General features: G+C 47.4%; 1 protein-coding gene across 3 annotated transcripts in view; it reads left to right on the top strand.

Annotated features, from left to right (window-relative positions):
- Positions 1-18,966, top strand: part of LOC107192054 (potassium voltage-gated channel protein Shaker) — a 107,316-nt gene that overhangs the window by 74,638 nt on the left and 13,712 nt on the right. The window lies entirely within an intron of this gene.

Below are 18,966 nucleotides of genomic sequence, written 5' to 3' on the forward strand. Positions count from 1 at the left end.
GCGTCGTGTCCAACGCCGCGGGGGCCCCCTGGCCGATTTATCCTCGCCATAAAACCCGTTCCACCGCGTTTTTGCGACGCGCGACCCTCTCTCGTCTCTCCGAACGCGACCAGCGGGACCAGCGGTCTGCCTTATACGCAGAGGAGGGAGGAGAAGGACCGTGAACTAGGACTGCGGAGTGAGGACGGCTGCGATGATCGCCAAGGAAAGGGGCGAAGAGGGTGCACCTCGTTGCTGCCCGGCACGATTACGCAACCGCCATTGATCTTCTCGTGCCGATGGTCGAAACCTCGTGTTCTCCCGACGACGTTGCATTAAGCCGTCGCTCTCTTCTCGCTCGCTCTCCGGGGACCGCCCGATCATGGTTTAACTTCGTACATTTCACGATGCTCGCTAGTGCGTCGTCGTCGGTAGACGATCGCCAAGTCAGATGGATTAGTTTGTTACGGTTTCCCTTAACCTATTACCCAGACCCCGTTGTCCAAACCGTTGGTATTTGCTCGCTTGGGATTAGGTGGTTCTCTCCTCCTTGAGGAAGGAACTTTGGCAATTGGACGATACGATTATTATCGGAAATTTTTACGTCAGGGAATTTGTTCGAGTTAGGTAACTGCGGCTAGTGATCAATGATCCGTGACACGAATATGAATGTTGAAAACCTATTCTTAAACGTAGACATTTAGCTGCAATGCTAGCGAGATGATGCATCTGCATCGTAGAGTCTACGATTCTTCTTGCATATCTTCTGTGTGTAAGGAAAAACGAATACTCGCTCTTCGATACAACATTGTGTCGCCCCGAGAAACAATGTCATCTTCTCAGCTAACGCTATCGCGTTATATAAGAAAGCATGAATGGAACTGTTAACGCGCAAATTCATCGCATCTAGTCTATTCTTGTCGTGCCGCAATCCGGTGGCGTATAATCCACGCGCTGCATCGCGTTGAAAAGCAGCGGGTGTACGCATCGTTTCAACACGGACACATCGTACATGCGTGACGTCGTTCCGCGAGCCGCGAGAGAAGTATCGGGGTTGGGGGTGTAGGAACATCGAGCGAAAGATATTCGAAGGCAAAGAGAGGGAAATGCTGCCTCCGCGAAGCTGAACTCGTGGCGCGGTGGCACGGCATGGCGCTGTGTGACATGACGCGACGCGACATGCCATACCGTGGTTGCAAGTTCGGGCGGGACCAAAGAGAGGCAGTGAAGCAAACGGGGTGGGGTGCGAGAGCGGACCGTGGCAGAGGGTTGCGTACGATGGATGGTGGCAGAGTTCGTGAAACGGAGCGAGCCAGACCGAGCTGCAGAGGAAGAGAAACGGTAGAGAGTATCGCGAGAAGAACGGAAGAGGTGTGTGTGTGTGTGTGTGTGTGTGTGGCGAAGAAGAGAGAGAGAGAGAGAGCGCAAGCGAAATGTTGGGTGGTGACCGTGGTGGGGCGAAACGAGTGGAGTAAACGGGGTTCGGTCGGCCAGGTGAGAATCAGAGGGAGACGCAGGCAGACAGAGAAGCGTTGGTAGGAGAGCGCAGGTTCGTAAGCACGAGAAGAGAAGGAGGAGAGAGTTCCGAGGATAAGGGAAGGCAGGTACAGGGAGAACGAGAGAGAACAGGGGTGGAAGGAAAAACAGACGTAACGGACGTGGCTGGCGCCTAGAGCGAGCTTTTGTTACGACACCGCCTTCTATTCGTGATATTTCTTCCTCCAGACTGGTTACCAGCAACGGTGCGATCTCCTCTCTGCCACCACTACTATCGCCGCCGCCGCCGCCACCGCCACCACCACCATCACCACCTCCTCTTCCACCTCCACCACCTCCGCCACCTCCAGCAGCGGCACGACAACCGCCGCTTCCACCTCCACTTCCATCGCCGCTATCCTCCAACGTAGCCTCCACTGCCGCTTTCGTGGGAGAAAAAGGGGGAGAGAAAGAGAGAGAGAGGGAGCCACGAAGGGGAAGTGGGAAAGGAACACCGTAGAACGACGGTAGCTTCCTCAGACGAGTTCTCGTCGGCGTAGCGCAAAGGTGGTACGGAAAATTACTCTGTCGGCTGGTCCGTGGTCCTCGTGGTCGGGTGTGAGGTGCGCGTGCGACCGAGACCGAGAACGAAAGGGAGCAGGCGCGGCGCGGCACGGCGTGGTGAGGGGAGGTGAGGTGAGGCAAAGCAAGGAGCGACGAGGGGAGGAGAGGCGAGGCGAGCGGATAGATACGGCTACGTGTGCCGTGAACCGAACCGGAACAGTCAGAACGAAAACAGGAAGGAAGGAAGGAACGACGGAAAAACTCACGGGAGTGGAAAGCTGGAAAGTCGCGAAAAGATTCCAGATTGTGTGCCACTGTGTTGTATCGGAGCAGTGCGTTCAGATGATAGGTGTCTCCCGTTGGAGGCGCTCCAGTCGGCCGGCCGCGATCCGTTTGATCAAGATTTTCCGTGCCGCTGCGGCCGAGAAACGCGTGTCGCCGCTTCCGTCCCCGTGCTCGAAGGCGTTGTCGCCCTCGACGATTCGACTGCTCCGCGACCACGGTTCGTCGAATCGACGTCGGTCATCGATGGCTCGTGCGCCGCGGCTGCCACGGTGCTCGCCCCGTCTCTCGGCACTCGTTCTCTCGTGTGTCGTCGTTCCGCTCGCTTCTGTCGTCGACCGACGTGATCAGTGATCGGGAGTGAAAGATGCATCAGACTGACGGAACGCACCGCGTCAGTTAACGGTTCCTCTGCGTCTTCAGGCTCGCTCGGTATCTTACTGCGGCACACATATCTCTTTCGTTTCTTCTTTCTTTCTCTCTCTCTCTCTCTCTCTCTCTCTCTCTCTCTCTCTCTCTCTCTCTCTCTCTCTTTTTCTCTCCCTCTCTCTGTCTCTGTCTCTCTTCTCTCTTCCCCCCCCCCTCCCACCCTCTCTCAGTCTATCTCTGTCTGTCTGCCTGTCTGTCTTTGTCTGAAAAGTTGGACCTTGAATTCGAACAAACGAATTCGTAAACAGGCGTAGAGGGATTCGGGGAACGTGACGCGCGAGATAGGAAGAGGAACGAGCGTGCGAGGTGTGTGGAGAGCGGGCGAGAAACGGTGGACCAAGAGGGAGGGTGCAGGAACGAAGGGTCGTAGGTGTAAACGATAAAGACCCGAACAGGGGCAATACGTAAATGGCGAAGTAGAGAGGGCGAGATAGATATTCGCAAGGGGGTGGGTTGAGAAAGATGCAGAAGAGAGGGAGAGAAAGAGAGGGAAAAGAGAGAGCAGCCATTTTGATAGGTGGCTGTGTGTTGAGCGGTGCTGCCGCTACTGACTCCGCTGCTGGTGCTGCCTCTTGGTGTCGCTGATCGTCGGTGTTCGCGTCACAGTGATCGTTTTTGATAGTGCTCGTGCTGGTGCCTCGTGGTGGATTGGTCTCGTGTCGGAGTCCGTTGGTGTAGTTGGTGCGACAGAGCGTACTGCTAGAAAAAGAGAAAGAGAGAAAAAAGGAGAAACAGAAAGAGAAAGAGAAACAGAGAGGGAGAAAGAGAAAGAGAGAGAGGGGGGAGAGAGGGAGAGAAAGAGAGAGAGAGAGAGAGAGAGAGAGAGAGAAAGAGAAAGAGAGAGGGAGAGAGGCAGAGCGCGAAGAAGGGTAGATGGTGAGAAGAGAGTATAGAGCAGAGATCTAGGAAGAAAGAAAGTGCGTGTAGGAGAGAGGAAGATAAAGTGACAAGAAAGAACTCGAGAGGAACCGGGAACTCGGAGCACGGTAGAACACGATACGGGGTTGGGTCTGTGGAGGGTGGCGGAGAGGAAAAATAGAAGAGTCGAAGGATTAGAAGGAAAAAAACGGAGGTAAGAGAAGGGTGATAGAGGAGAAGGTGGAGAAGGAGGTACAGAGAAACAAGGGAAGGAAAAGGAGAAGGAAAAGGAGAGCAGTGGAGAGGAGAGGAGAGGAGCATCGTCGGGTGCGTGTTGTGCGGGGGTGCACCGCTCTCCGGGGGCATGGGGCTCGGGAGGGGGATCCGCCCCCTCTCGTAACCGCCGCGAAGCGCCAAGATTTCCCGCACCGAGTTCATCGAGAAATGGGGGCTGACCCCTGTCCTCAAACCGAGGCAGGACCTACGCCCCCACCGGAATGGTGCGGAGGAACACGGCGACACGAGGTACGGTCCTACTACTAGCCATCGTCTCTCGTTCTCTATCTTTTCGACTGGTCATTCCTAAGAGGTTATATTTTGCATGCGGACCTACGTAACGATCGAGAGAAATACCTTTTTACGTTCTTTCTCCTATTTTCTACTACTACTACTACTACTACTACTACTACTACTACTACTACTACTACTACTACTACTACTACTACTACTACTACTACTACTACTACTGCTACTACTACTACTACTGCTACTACTACTACTGCTACTACTACTACTACCAGTACTACTAACACTGCTACTACTACTACCAGTATTGCTACTACTGTCACCGCAAGCAACCAACCGTGAGGCACTGTGGACACATCTTTTAACCCCGATCTAGCGTAGTGGGGTTTGGACTGACACGGTTTCATGTTGTACGTGATTTCTTTCAGTTATTACGCCCCGCGTAGCCTCTTAGCGATAGCTCGCTCCTGGTAGCCTGCAGTCGCTGCATTAGACTTTAATCAGATCGCTCCGATGTAGTGTTACGAATGCTTAGACTTATGTAGGTTATAGACGTTGTCCCGAAGATGTTCTCTTCTCTCGTCCGAACGGATTCGCGGCGAGACAATTTTTCGTATCCAATCAACCGTGTCTCCACCACGGATCCAAAAATAGAAACGCGTCGTCGCAAAAGAATCGGATTCGTGGTTTGCCACGCGATATCTGAATTTCGGAAACCCGTCCACCGCGTTTTATGACACAGATCGGGAAAACGATTTCGTGTAGCTACGAAAGTATCGGTGGTGAAACAGGCTTGCGATCCCGAATGAAGGTACGAAGGTTGACCATTAACAGCGGAAGGAGACAGGAAACGCGTCGAAGCGTACAGAAAGTGACAGTGAGTGAGTGAGTGAGTGAGTCTGTGTGTGTGTGTGTGTGAGAGAGAGAGGGGGGAGGGGATATGGACAGAAGGAAATCTCGATCCGCTCAGCAACATGTTCTCTACGAACGTTGCATCTGTTCCCGTTTATGGTTCGCGGCACGATTCGCGTGATCGGCCCACGTCGCACGGCTCGTTTCCACCCTGTGTGTTTTACCGTGTGGCGAAGAAGGACAACGAAGAGGTGGCGAATAAATGACCAGCGATGCGGAAGAGTAATACGTGTAACAATTTTATATCCGACAATTTGTAGAGACCGTCGATATTCGCTTTTTGCCTCTGCCTCGTCTCTGTCTGTCGATTTCCGCCAACCCCCACCGGGATTTCTGATTTCCTCTTCCGCCTGACCGATTTTTACACCCCGCTCGCTCGTTCTCGTTGCCCTTTCTGTGCATTCGGGCGGTGTAACAGCGCGAGTATTTTCGAAGCTGGGATCGTTATTTCTTAAATCGTTCAAAATTGAACGCTTTCTTTGCTGTCTTCACTCTCGCGCACTCAAACATTTGATTTCATTTCTTGAAGAGGGTAATGCAGATCACAGAATTCGATCGCAAAGTTCGTTTCGAACGAACGTTCGACTGCACACGGGAATAAACCACTTAATGTTCACACGTGCAACACTTTCTAAATTATCGTGGCGTTTCAACGAATGCGACGGGTTAGTAAATAAAGTAGAAATCGAAATACTGGCACACTGGGTATAAGCGTTCAAAGTCATTGCCAACTACCGTTTCTTCCGGTCGAGAAAGCGGCTGGTTCCGGCGTCAAGCGGGACACGCGCTGGAGCAATTACGCTAATAGTCGAGCTACGAACGATCGAGTCTAGGTAAGCTCAGGCAGGTCTAAAAATACACAGCCATTCCTCGTCGTGGGCTATTCCGTGGGAAGCTTGCGTCTCTCGTAGAACGCGCGACGCTCGTTGTGGGCCGCGCCAACATCGCGTCGCGTCGCCGCGTCTCGCGGTCCTCGTTTCTCGCGTTCCAACCCGCTCCAAGACAATGTCGTAATATTCCAGTGGCTCGAACGGAATTCACGTCGCCGGGCCACGCGATCTTTTCTCGGATTTTCCGCCAAGAAAACAAGCCCTGTGCGTTCCGGACATATCTGAGGCTCGAGGGTTTTCCGTCTGAAAAATAGACCGGTTGCTCGTGGAAATTGATTGTCCGCGAATGATTAACGAGCCATTCTAACGAGGGATATTGTCCATTGGTCGTTTAAATGACTGGTCCATTACCATGGTTGTTTGCATAAATATTTATGGATGTAATGTCCGGAGTGGCAGGGTATACATATAACAAACGACTGTTTCGACGATGATTCAGAGTTTAGAGTGCAAGTCGTGACAAAGTTTCGCGAAACATTCGGTCAATTTGTTGGGGATTAGAATTATTTTGTACGCGGAGCTTGTTTTTCTATTTACCATGAAACAAACTACGGTACGGCACAGAAACACATCATTCTTTAGATTTCTTGTAATCGACCGAAATCCTCAGCTTCACTTTACCTCGAAACGTACATGAAAGTTCGAATAAACATCGGCTCCGGAACCATTTGTTATTAAAGTCGTAACACGAGAAGTGGTGTCAAATGTAAGAATGTCTCGATCAACGAGACTGGATATCAAAATGGTTTTTAGTACCCGTGTTAATTAAAACTCTTCATCCAGATTCGATGGCAAAATTTGGTGTTTCTCTTTTAGATTTAGGTATTCTGAGAAGAGTACGAGCGCAAGGAGTTTCCACGCAGAATCGTTGCATAACCGTCAAAAGAGTTTCGCGTTTGAACGAATTGGAACCGGTGACGGAGTTGAAGGTATTGAAAATTCGAATCGACAAGGCTAACGGGATCAGAAAAATCGATTCAGGCCACGTCTCCGAGATTTTCGTAAGTAGTGGGAGGAATATTGAATTAATTTGAGAAGCGATTTCAACTGAATCCCATTTTTTACTGTTATGTACGATTATCACCGATTTACGATGCGTCACGAAAGTATTTGAATCACAAGTCTGTACATGTACGCTTTTGCACTAAACTTTTTATAATTTGTGTAGATATTATCTCACTGTTTTCAGGCCTGTTTTATATGGTATTCCCACTGAACCTCCAAGTACGTTATTGTTCTGATACTTTCGTTGCTCACCGTATCGACTGTAGCATCTCGTTTATGTTTTTGACGGTTGAAGAACGCCAACAGCAAAGAGTAGGGGATAAAAAGAGTTGAAATAAAATCGTTTTTAACCTACTTTACTAACGCAACGGCACTTGAATGGAATAATTAAAATGGCGCAACTTTCCTGCTCAATGGCTTCAGACCAAACGATTGAAGCTCTCCTCGATGGTGAAATAGATCGAATCGAATCGTTGCCAAATTTACGAAGTACACTCGTTCTTGTGCTGTATCGCAATTTGTTTTTTTCTCCGAGCATTAAACACGAAACGCCCACCGAGCATGCATCCGTGCGAACTTGCATCGTAATCGGGGATGCGATAGGTTCATCGAACAGTGGTTCGTTCCGTGTCAAATTATTCTCTCCGAGCCTTTGTCTTTTCGTGGTAAACTTTATTCGAACAATGGTCAGGGCGTTTCATAATATGCGGGTAGTATACATATAACGTATACAGGGTGGTGTAAAGACGAGTCTCGGAATAACTGCTTTTAAGCTTGACCTGAATGAGAGAAACAATATACATATAGTGGTATATGTATATGTATATGTATATCTGTGTTTGCCTAAGAAAACGAAGAAGTTTACGAGGGATCTTTCGTTGATGATACACGGAGATTTACTGTCGGATGTATGTAATCAGAATATGACCTACGATTCGCCACTTTCATAGTACATACGTACATAGATGGATAATAAGAATTGCTGGGAATTATATAAAAGAAATATTTATTGATTATAATGTCGATTGGTATTTTTGAGCTCAGCGTCCCGTCTAGGTACTCAAAGAAAACAGTATACAACGCGAATTTTACATTAATTTATTTTTAAACAACATTCATGCATTCTCTATAAAATTCTTCAACGACCAATGGACGCGACACAACTTGAACGAGAGCCAGAATCGTTTCCCTTCCCCCGAGCCCCGTGATTACATAATATCGAAAGCCGCGCATCGAAACGTGCAAGGACTAACGAAATGACCTGATACGATTATCACTGCGGCGATGAAACGAAGCGAGGAAACGCGTGCAGAGGCCCACTTGGGCGAACGAGACCGGTGCCGCGAGCCGAGTGTAGGAAAAACTCTGAGTACCTACCGGTGGGGTTTATTCCAAAGCAGTTGGAGCATCGCGGGAGCATCGGCGCGAAATGCACGCGGCTGCTCGCGTCGCGTCCCGCGACACCGTGTCACGACGCGGACTACGGGCTCACTGCAGCTTCTCGCCTGGTCGAGTGACGATTTTTTTCTTTTGCGTTCGCAATTCGCTCGGTTTTCACGCGTGTAGTCGAGCCTAGGAGCCGCTGGTGCGCGTGTAAGTATGCGTGGGCACGCGGCTGCGTTCCCGCGTGCACTCGTAACCAAGCGTTCTTGAGTTTCTGGAGAACGCTTCTCTGTGGACCGGTAGACTCGACTGGACTCGAGACTCCAACTTCTGCGGAACGCAGAACCCGGTGAGTTAATTGGAATGGGGTTCAGGGCTCGGTTGAGGCTGAGGGTCGGGGGTATCACGGTTATGGATCTTAGACGATTCAATGGTAAATGGAACGTCACGCGGGATGTCTCGATATATCCTGTAGTTGAAGAACTTTTCAGGAACTTACATCATTTGTACGAGTACTCGTTACAAGGTTAACTATTCTCGTTGTAACTGGTCGACTTTATTATCAGTTGTTAGGGTCACATCCAAATCAATTCATGGTTTTGTTGTATCGAATATTATATTCGAACAGATACTGGTGCACATGGTTAATCGGTACCTACTACTGCAATTGAAGATACCTTTCGTCAACTTTTCAACGTTACTTCCATTTTGGCAATACCACAAAACATACATTTTGCAAGTTCCCAAGATTGTACCGATTATAAATTAACATTGGCTTCGATACGAATGTAGGTATAATTATTTCAATTCGTCGGGGTAAAAGGAAAAGGAAAAGGAAAAAAAGAAGGGGTAGGCATAGACGGCATAGCCAACGAACAAACGTTAACGTGCCGGTGTTACGCACGAGACTGCTCGGGGTAATGATTCGAAACGGAACGAATCCGGAAATTTAAATATCGCGCATGCAAAATCCGTCCGTGTTCGCGGATCGATCGTCCGTGCTTGTTCGTTTTGTGCAGCCGGCCCACTGGCACAGGCGTTTCGTCGTAATTCCCAATTACCCGACGTTCCCCTCCACGGCCCGGTTTTTAACAAAACAGTCGTTTGTATCGGGCCACCCTTTGATTCAACCTCCGCGTCGCTTGACTTCGGGTATTTCTTTCTTTCGCCGTTTGAATGGAACGGGATACGGAACGAGAAATTAAACGGGCTTTCGTTCGATGGAAACTGAATTGAATATCGACGGTGGGGAAGATATTTATTGTGTTTTGCGCTATTCCACCTTTGATCGTCGATTCAGAATAGCGGCAGCTGTCGCGACGCGACGTTCCCGGATCATGGAAAAGAATTTCGTATGAAATTGACGGATCTCGATACACTAATTGACCGACTATTACGAACAGGTAAATCAAGAATTCACGAGAAAATAGAACAATCAGAAATGTTTGATCACTCGACAACAGTAATAATCGTAACTATTTTTCGTGTTTCATATTTATTGCTTTTGATATTTTACCGATTACAAGATCTTTTTATTTAATGTATTACAATTTTGTAAATGTAAGAAAATCGTATTACTATTATCATTTGAAAATATCGTCGGAGGGTCGGGGATCTCTTCCGGAATGAGGCATGCGTCGTATGGAAACCGGACGCAACGCGACGTGTAAAAAGATTTGCATAAATTAAAGTTTTTCGATCCTCTCGTGGCTGCTCGATGCGACGTGCAGAGTGGTGTCGTCGGAAATATCGACACGGAGGCGAGTCTTTCCGGTCTCCTCGAGCTCGAACATCTGAATTAATGAGAAGCCCGACGCGACGATGTCCGCCTCGGATGACAGTAGGAACTTCTCGAGAAGCAGGTGATGGTCTCGGGGCCTCGGCGAGAGCACAGTTTCGGATCTCGATGTTCTAGTCCTGTGGGGTCAGACGGCCACGCTTCGGGGATGCATGCAACGTTAGCTTACCCCGGTGGTCGTCGTTCCTCTCGCCTTCCTGTCGCCGATTTCTCCTAATGTGGGTCAACGCTGTAATGGATTATGTTCGGGCGCGAGCGCTTGCTCACGATTTCCAAAACGAGGTCTCTTCCTGGAGATGCGGCTCTCGCAGGAGAGCGGGAAGTACGATCTTAGTCCACTATTTGAACTTTGGAATCCCGACGCGGCGGGATGTCCGAGATATGCGTTTCTCCGCTTCCTGTTTCGCGGACGACCAGACATTTCCATTAAGGAAGACATCGTCCTTTTTGGTATAGGTACGCTGTGTCCTGCGTTCCGCTTTTTTCCCTGTACTTTTAATACTGCTTTAAAACTTCACATCGAACTTCGTTCGGTATCAAACCCATCAAATGCGTTTACCACAAACGAATCTGTCGTTAATCTCCTTTCTCTATAGCGTCTCTGTCACATCTCTGTCTATCCTTCGTGACCTTAAACGATGTTATAGTGGTGGAAAGAAGTTATATGACGACGTTCGTCGTGTACCTATACTTATGTAACTATCGAGACCGCCATTAAAATCTCATTTCCACTCTGTGAAATTATATTTGTTCTTGTTACCACGCTCATCTGTGAACGCATTCCTTCAAATGAGATATCAGATAAAATGAACTTTGGTAGGTTTTAGTACGTCTCTGTTTCATCGGAGGAAAGACCGCCATAGGCTAGTATTGTATTGTAGTAACATTTACCGACACTGGCCCAGTAGTTATCGCATTAAACCTTCTTTCGATCGCCACTCAACGTTACGATCCCCGGCAGCGTTCGCAACCGTGAATCGAGTTTTCCAGCAAAACGTTTCGCGGCGCGGTGACGAGTTAAAATTATCGACGTCCATTGATACTGGGTCAGGAATATTCAGTGCATAGGTGTGTACCTACACGTACCCAGCGACTAGCGAGTATCCAAGCACACGCGTCTATACGTAGGTATGTATCTACATGTACATATATTATATAACGCGTGTATCGGGGGTTGACACCTATTAAGTCGGACTAGCGTTGCCTAGGAGGGCACCGTGAAAGGTGTCAGCCTCTAATTGGTAATGCGAATCTGGCCAGCCGATCAGACCTTCGACCGAGAATTAATTCCATTTACGCGGACGTCCGAGGGCACGTACCGCTCTCACGAAGAAACGGAGGACGAAACTTTTGGCGCGACGAGTTTTGGAAATCGATTCCAGTGGTCTGCATTGCCGTGTACACTATAGATTGCCAGCGGAAGCTAGGTCGATCGTTATCGAGCGTGGTTTTTGACATTTTTTGGCCCGTGCCCGAATTCCGGAGCAGCGGTTCTCATGAATGTACTCAAATCTGATTTGCCTGGACTTTTGTGCTTGCTCGATTTGACGGAAAAATAGGACGGAGGGATTTCGGTTAGATTGGATCCTTCGAAGCATAATTTCTTCGATCGTATCGTGCGTTGGAAACGAGATTGGTTAACGTATCAAGGATTTACCTGTGCACCCTGCGACTAGACTATTCGTGATGCTTCGACGTACATTTATATAGGTATTTGGTGGATGAGATCTACTGTGCTCGTTGAGTCGATTAGGTACCAAAGTGTTCATCTTTCGTACTCTGGGGCAAAAGAATCCTCACCGATGATCGCTTTCCTATTCCAGTCCAATGACAATGGTTATTTAAAATCAGGAAGAAGTTCCTGGCATTTGTTGCATGAAATTTCATGCCTCCGTACAAACATTAGAATTGCCATGAATTATCAATATTATCTTTTGGTGGCTCTAAAGCGTAATAACGTACATAGATTATATAACCCTGTGCCCTGCGGCATCAATAGGACCAGCTTGTCAAGATTCTAGTCTACGACCATCATATATCATATATCCTTTCCACCAACTATACCTTCGGTTGCTCAATTGCACTGGTTACAATTGCGCAGGGAAGAGAATGCATATATACATAGAAACGGGAATAATTATCCGCGTGACCACCGCTGCACAAAAGCCACAGCTAACTGCGTTCCGACTACTAATCCGTGGACTGTGATCATAATACACATTCTACAAACAGTACCTAATCATTTGGAAAGTTACCAGTCCCTTTTCACGCAGCTATTCTGAACATATGTATATGTATAGTCAACAGAGATCCAAGAATTTGGTAAATTTAACGGTTGGTAGAAATTGGTATAGACGGTCGAAGTAGGTTAATGTTCCAAAGTATACCAAATTCGTGAGTCCAAAAAGGTAGGTTTGATCGAACAAGCCTGAAACCGCCTCGGTTGACTCGTCATAGAAATATACGTTGATACGCTCGCGATATCCGAAGTGGAAAGTAACATATCGCTATGTACGGGTTCCTCCTGGGTTAGCCTTGCCCGGCTGTCCTCTAACCTTTTCATCCCGCAGACCCAATACTCCGAAAATCGTATGCAACCATCCGGTGATCTACGTACACGTATTGTAGTCGGCTAGATCGTAAACGGACGCGAGACCATCCACGGGCACGCCTACCTCTCTCTCACCTAACGAACCGGATCGTTAATCACACCCAAACTCCGACGTATTCTCGAGGATGCCGCGCTCGTAATTTTGAAATACAGCCCGGGTATCTTGGAGCGATCGAGGGTTAGACGGAAATTCGACGGAACTCGCGATCGACTATTAACCTGCGACGTTAACCCAATTTCCGCGACGTTAATTGGCCTAGCGAGCAACCATTAAACCTAGGAGTGCGAACTGCGAAAGTGGCACATCGGTCGGGTCAATCGTGACCCACACTATAAGATCTCATATATTTTATGTTACGTATGTATGGTATATGTATATGCATTCAGAGTAGACAAATTTCAGGATCCGGGAGCTAATGGAAGAAAGAAACAACAACAAGGCCGTCAGGATTCGATCTAACGATTAAAACGACCAAAGCTTTAACCCAATTTTCTGGATTTCGATCTTATCGCGTTGAAGGGACTTAAATCGCGGCTGGACAGATACAGCGAGTGACCAATTAGAGTAGGCGCCGTCCTTGCGATAGCCAGAAGGCTGTTTATTTAACGTTACACACGAATGAACGGATTTCCGAGAACACGCGCGGATTACTCCGAATAGAAACTCTTTAGGATTACGTAAGATTGTTTGGTACGCTGTTTTTCTTCGGGCTTCGAGGATAGACGCGTTTATGACAGATCGTACGTTGCATTATATTATGTCGTGTCCTCGTTGTAAAGCATAAATGGCATGTTAATAAAAACGCGAAGCGTCGCTCGTTAATAATCGTTTTATTCTTCTTGTAGCTATCGTAGCCACCGTGCAATACTTCTTGTACAAGAACCGGCGGATCGAGTCACTCGAATATATGAAAACATACGGGAACATAAAGATCCAAAGGAGAAATAGCCAGTCTCTGTTTAGAAACGCGGAAACGTGTCACGAACGGATGATTTTTTAGAGGACACGAAGACTAATAAAAGCCTCTTATTTCTAGTAATAACGATACTCGATCAAATCGCCCGAATTTCCCTTCGTTTCAGACGGTTTGAGCTCACACGGCTCGTACTCCAATTAATATTATCCGAAGTTTCCGGACGCGGACCTTGTCCACTTGAAATATTCTCTGCCAGATGTTTCACCATTGACATTGATGCGTGTTTTCAGGTTGTGATTTATTAACATAGAAATGTGGGTGCTTCAAGTGAGTAAAATACAGCGTGCCGAAGCTTCGATAACGTTCCAATACTTCGTGACTTTTCGTATACCTTCCTTTTTTGCGATACCTTAAATGATTACTCGCCTGGAAACACTATGAAGTCTACTATCTCTGTTGCGACCGATTAGCGACGTTCTGTGATGGATCAATGCGACGAGGAGACGAATTCAATTTTATTCATTGACATCCTGATAGCTATATCCGTCCCCTCTGTATAATCGCTTTTCGTGGACCACCTTATAATCGGACCGTCGTCATCACCATATCGTGGGGTTAGGAAGCAGGGAATGGAGTAAATTAACTTTCCCTCTAACTTAGCTTCTACCCCTGCAAACCTATTCGGTAAATCTTTTAAAAGGCCGAAGACGGTACTGGATCCGTGGCCTCTACCTGCATCAGACCCGCAAAAGGGAACTTTTTCTGTTCATGGTCGCACCGAGTTGTTATGGTGCCACTTGCTACACCTTTCCCTTCGAGTGTACGTACGTACATGTATGTCCCTATTGCCAACTGATCTGGAGCATGTGCCATCACTGTCACATACTTCATGATAACTCGAGCTCTTTGCACCATATTTGGTCGTAGAGTAGCGTGTGACTCTTCTCGGTGAGCAACGACAGCGCACGTGCTTTCTGGGTCACGGTACAAGACGACGACGGACTCGCTATTTCCGCGAGACGACGCGCTATTTTCAGTCGGTCTTCGGATACGTGGGCTTCGGAACGAGTCCTTCTTTCTCTGCTCGCCGGTATCCCCATTGACGACTGGAAATAAACTCTCTCTCTCTCTCTCTCTCTCTCTCTCTCTCTCTCTCTCTCTCTCTCTCTCTCATGTCTCTTGCCCCCTCCGCCATTTCTCCCTTTCTCGGACGCGACACTAACAATGGAAACGGATTTTCATTCAGCCACTGAATTCGCTGTATCTTAACAGAGACTGGATCGCGAGAGACTGCTCTCTACAATTAAACGATGTCAAAGTTCCGGATACGAATTGCGGTTCCTTCGAGTGTTTTTTAATTGACTTCTATCGGCGATCGTACCGAGGAATAATTCCATTGTTGTGCGGCAACAATAACAACCTGCGGGCGACTTCAATTCTCATTTTTGTCGTCGTCGATTCGCCGAGACCCGCAGAATACCGTTATTGTCCCCGAAATACGCGGTAGACATTAACGAGGAGGCTTGAATTAATCCTTTCAGAACGAAACGTTGTGTACGGGTGTTAATGAAAGTTGGAGAATATTTCTGTAAATCTGCATTCGACTCTGCGCTCTGTCACAGATACTCGGATATACGTGTATGTATACGTTTTTAGAACGTGCTTAAAATGGGAGCTTTTGTACGCCGGATATATGTGGGTATTATCCATTTCATTGTTGTGCGGTAGATAATGCTATCTAACCTGGAAACGGTGTTTCCCTGTGCTCTTAGGGTGACTTTGTAACGTTGAAATGAAATCTCGTGAAATTGACGCGGTAATCGAGATGTTAATTGCGATAATTGGAAATCGAGTTACCTTAGAAAAATAATGAAGATGCGTTATTGAGAAACGAGTGCCCGCGTTTGCCAGAGCCTATTCGATTTCCATTACAACGATACTCCCGATACACCCTCGTTACTTCGCAATTATGTGTTTCCCCGATCGGTCGGGCAGTCGGAGTACAAAAGAAATTCTTTTCGTCCTGAGAGGAAACACGTGGCTCGTTGATGCATCGAGCATCGAGCATCGAGCAACGTAACGGCCTGGCGTATCTATTTTTGCGATACGTCAGGCTATTCTCAGTTACGCTCCGGGTGCATCGACTGTCATCGGTGCTCTAGGAATAAACCATCCATCACGGCGAACCAATCCGACGCGTAAGTTGGATCCGCGCCTCGATATTTTCTTCTGCCCACTGCCGAACCAAGTCCGCCGCAGTTTCGCGAACACGTCATAAACAGACTTTAATAAATTGTTACCCGTTGTCCCGCCTCCGGCGACGTAATTAAACGACTAAATTGAAATATCGATCTTTCGCTGTGACGTCAAGCTTTTCCACGCACCGCTGATACAAGAACCTCCAATCCGCAATTGCACCAATAGTTCCTATTGCCGAGAGACCGTTTCGACTTATTGACATTGGGGTAGGTAGGTTCGAATCTCTCTGGGAATGTCGTACAGCGGATTGAAAATCTTCCTTTACAGACTTCGGACATACTTCTTTGTCGTGTCGATAAACATGTAACAGATTGTTTCCTGAACAATTATTATATTATGTTATATTACATTCACGAATAACTCCGTTTTTCGGGATGCCTTCGAAGAAAAGTACACATTGTCTTTTTAAACGAAACCGTTCAGGAAACGACACAATCGATACAACGTTATATGTATTTTTAATTGTTCTCTGTTTAATATTCATGCAAATGGACGTCTTTCGTTGAGTCCCGAGGCAATTTCCATAGTTTAGTCGGCCTTGGAAGTGAACGCGCGCGGCCACGATTGTTTCTAACGCGAAATACCGATTTCGATACTAGAGAGAGAAAGAGAGAGAGAGAGAGAGAGAGAGAGAGAGAGAGAGAGAGAGTACCTTTGATGTGAAATTCGCGGCGGGAGTGAAAGGTATTCGAGCCGTATCCGGTATCGAGCAGCCGCCGCGAACGCTAACTAACAAAGATCTTTCAACTCGGAAAATTCGTCTAGCCGAGCGTTCTCACTTTTGTTCGCCTCGACACGGAGTCTACGGCGATTCACCGGCCAAGAATCGTTACGTTCCCGGGATTAATCTGTCCTTTTATCTCTCGCCGGAATCGCTGGCGACCTTCCGTAGGAAAGCGAGGAACATTTGTCTGTGGCGCAACGGTTGCCACTGTCGCGTGATAAGAAGCCGGCTACCTTCGAAAACGAAAACGCTTACGGCCGATCACTGATTATATTTATGACGTAACTCTGCCTGTCCGAGGTCATCTCGACTGATACCGATATCCTTCTTCCAAATTGGGACGCGGAATTTTCTTAGAGAAAAATCAATGAGATACCAGGTGTGACCATGTTATACGATCTGTAACAGTACATTAGTATAACGATAGGTCGTTGTATGAATGCAAATGAACAAGAGATCTGTAAGTAGCGGGTTCAAATATTATCTTTCGTGTATGAGGTTGTAATATTTATCTATTATAATATTCTTAATCCACGCTTTGTCTTGTTTAACTGAAATTGTTTGGGACTGCATATATTAAATAATATTGTATATTTTTACACTAACTTTTTCGGACATGATAGTATGTACGTTTAAAGCAACATTTTTCTAGCCTATTTCTCGTGTAACGTTAAAGCAGTCGTACGATATTTCGACTTTAATGGTTCAATGCAAAAGTAGATCGACCTGATACAGTTTCTTCTGTATGCGTTCCGAGTACTACGCTTTAAGATGCTATTCACTGGAGCAATGTCCAGAAATGAATTTTTGGCGCTGAACCGAGTGGAGATGCTCTTTGGCGGCACGTCTCCCTTCCATTTTTCATTTTCTTTCTCCTTTTTCTTTCTCGCGTCTTGCTACTTTGCCCGTGGAACACCTCGGCACCGCCTCTCCATGATTCTTATTCTGCTCAGACGAGATCCGGCGAAAGTAACGCCCAATGTTTCCCTCGCGAAGCATTTGGTGGTCTTGGCCGATTGCAAAATCTTCTATTATCATCAAAACTCAGGACCGACCGTCGAGTATACGTAAACGCGTTTAAACGATGTTTCTCTAATACACGGAACGAAGTAATTATGAGTTGCGATCGTTAGCGAACTGCAGAGCAACGTGACCAACGCATAATTCCAATTTTTCTAGTAAAATTACACGGTACAGTTTCCCCGACGAAGCAGACGCGCGCACACACACACGCACACAACACATATAAACCTTTACCTTCTGCTTTCTAATCAACTATCGGAATCTGCTATCAGTCCTACCGTAGAAGCGGTTCCGAGTTTCGAAGCAATCTGACCAGCGGCGAAAACTTTCGACTCCTAACCTCTGAAAATTCCTTTATCCGATAAGAGGATTTCCGATCGGAAGCAATGAAATTTGCAGTCAGCAGAGATCGAGAAACTTGCTGCGAAGGTTCGTATTGTTCAAGGATTAAGGCGTAATCCAAAGACACCGAGGCTAGAAATTAAACCTGAATCGTCTAGCGGGAAAGTATGAGTCGCGTTCAAACAGAAGATCGGCCAACATCGATACCTTGTCTCGATGCGTTTCGGAAACTGCAACTGTGTCTGAACGATAGAAAACCATGACAGCAGCTGAGACGACACGGGTTCACCTGTCGGCGACGAGCCTGATGCTCGTTATTTCAATTGCTCATGGGCGAGCGTTATTTAAGATTCGCATATTCGCTTGGCGTCCTGCCTATCGATCGGCAGTTGCCCCTCCTGAGCATTCGGTCGAAATGGATCCGCAGCTTTCTTCGTCGACGCGAGCCACGCAATTCTCCCGATGGTGTACGTACCTAGCAAAAGTTAACGATCGATTCGCCGTTTTTGTCCGTTTCACCGTAACAGAATCCCTAGCCCGACCGATTCATCCTTGGAAAGTCTCGTTGTCTCCCCCGCTGCCATTTGTTCTCTCTCTCGGAAATCCAATCGCAGTAGAGTCTGTTAGCTCCGCTAGCGATTTTCCACTCCACAGTAGCCGATTAATTAACAAACAGATATCCATCGTACGTACGCTAGTACCTTCCTGTTCACCAACGATCTAGCGATCGAATAGCCCAACCCGGGTTTTGTTCTTTTTCACTGTTGCTACTTAACCGATCTATCGAGCCGTCGCAGTTCCACTAGGCTGTCGACCTAGTGGCTTCTACCAGTCTAGTAGCTCATTAAGAGAGTAGCTCGGTATAGGGCCTGTTAGTACAGAGGTAGCGTAACCTAGTTTTTCGTTTCTAGATCCTTAAATACGGTGTACAGTGTTGTCGTCGTTGTATGTGTACATATCGGAACGCTAAACCCGGGGACAGGTTAACG

Source organism: Dufourea novaeangliae, unplaced genomic scaffold (genome assembly GCF_001272555.1).
Source record: "Dufourea novaeangliae isolate 0120121106 unplaced genomic scaffold, ASM127255v1 scaffold7, whole genome shotgun sequence".
NCBI lineage: Eukaryota > Metazoa > Arthropoda > Insecta > Hymenoptera > Halictidae > Dufourea > Dufourea novaeangliae.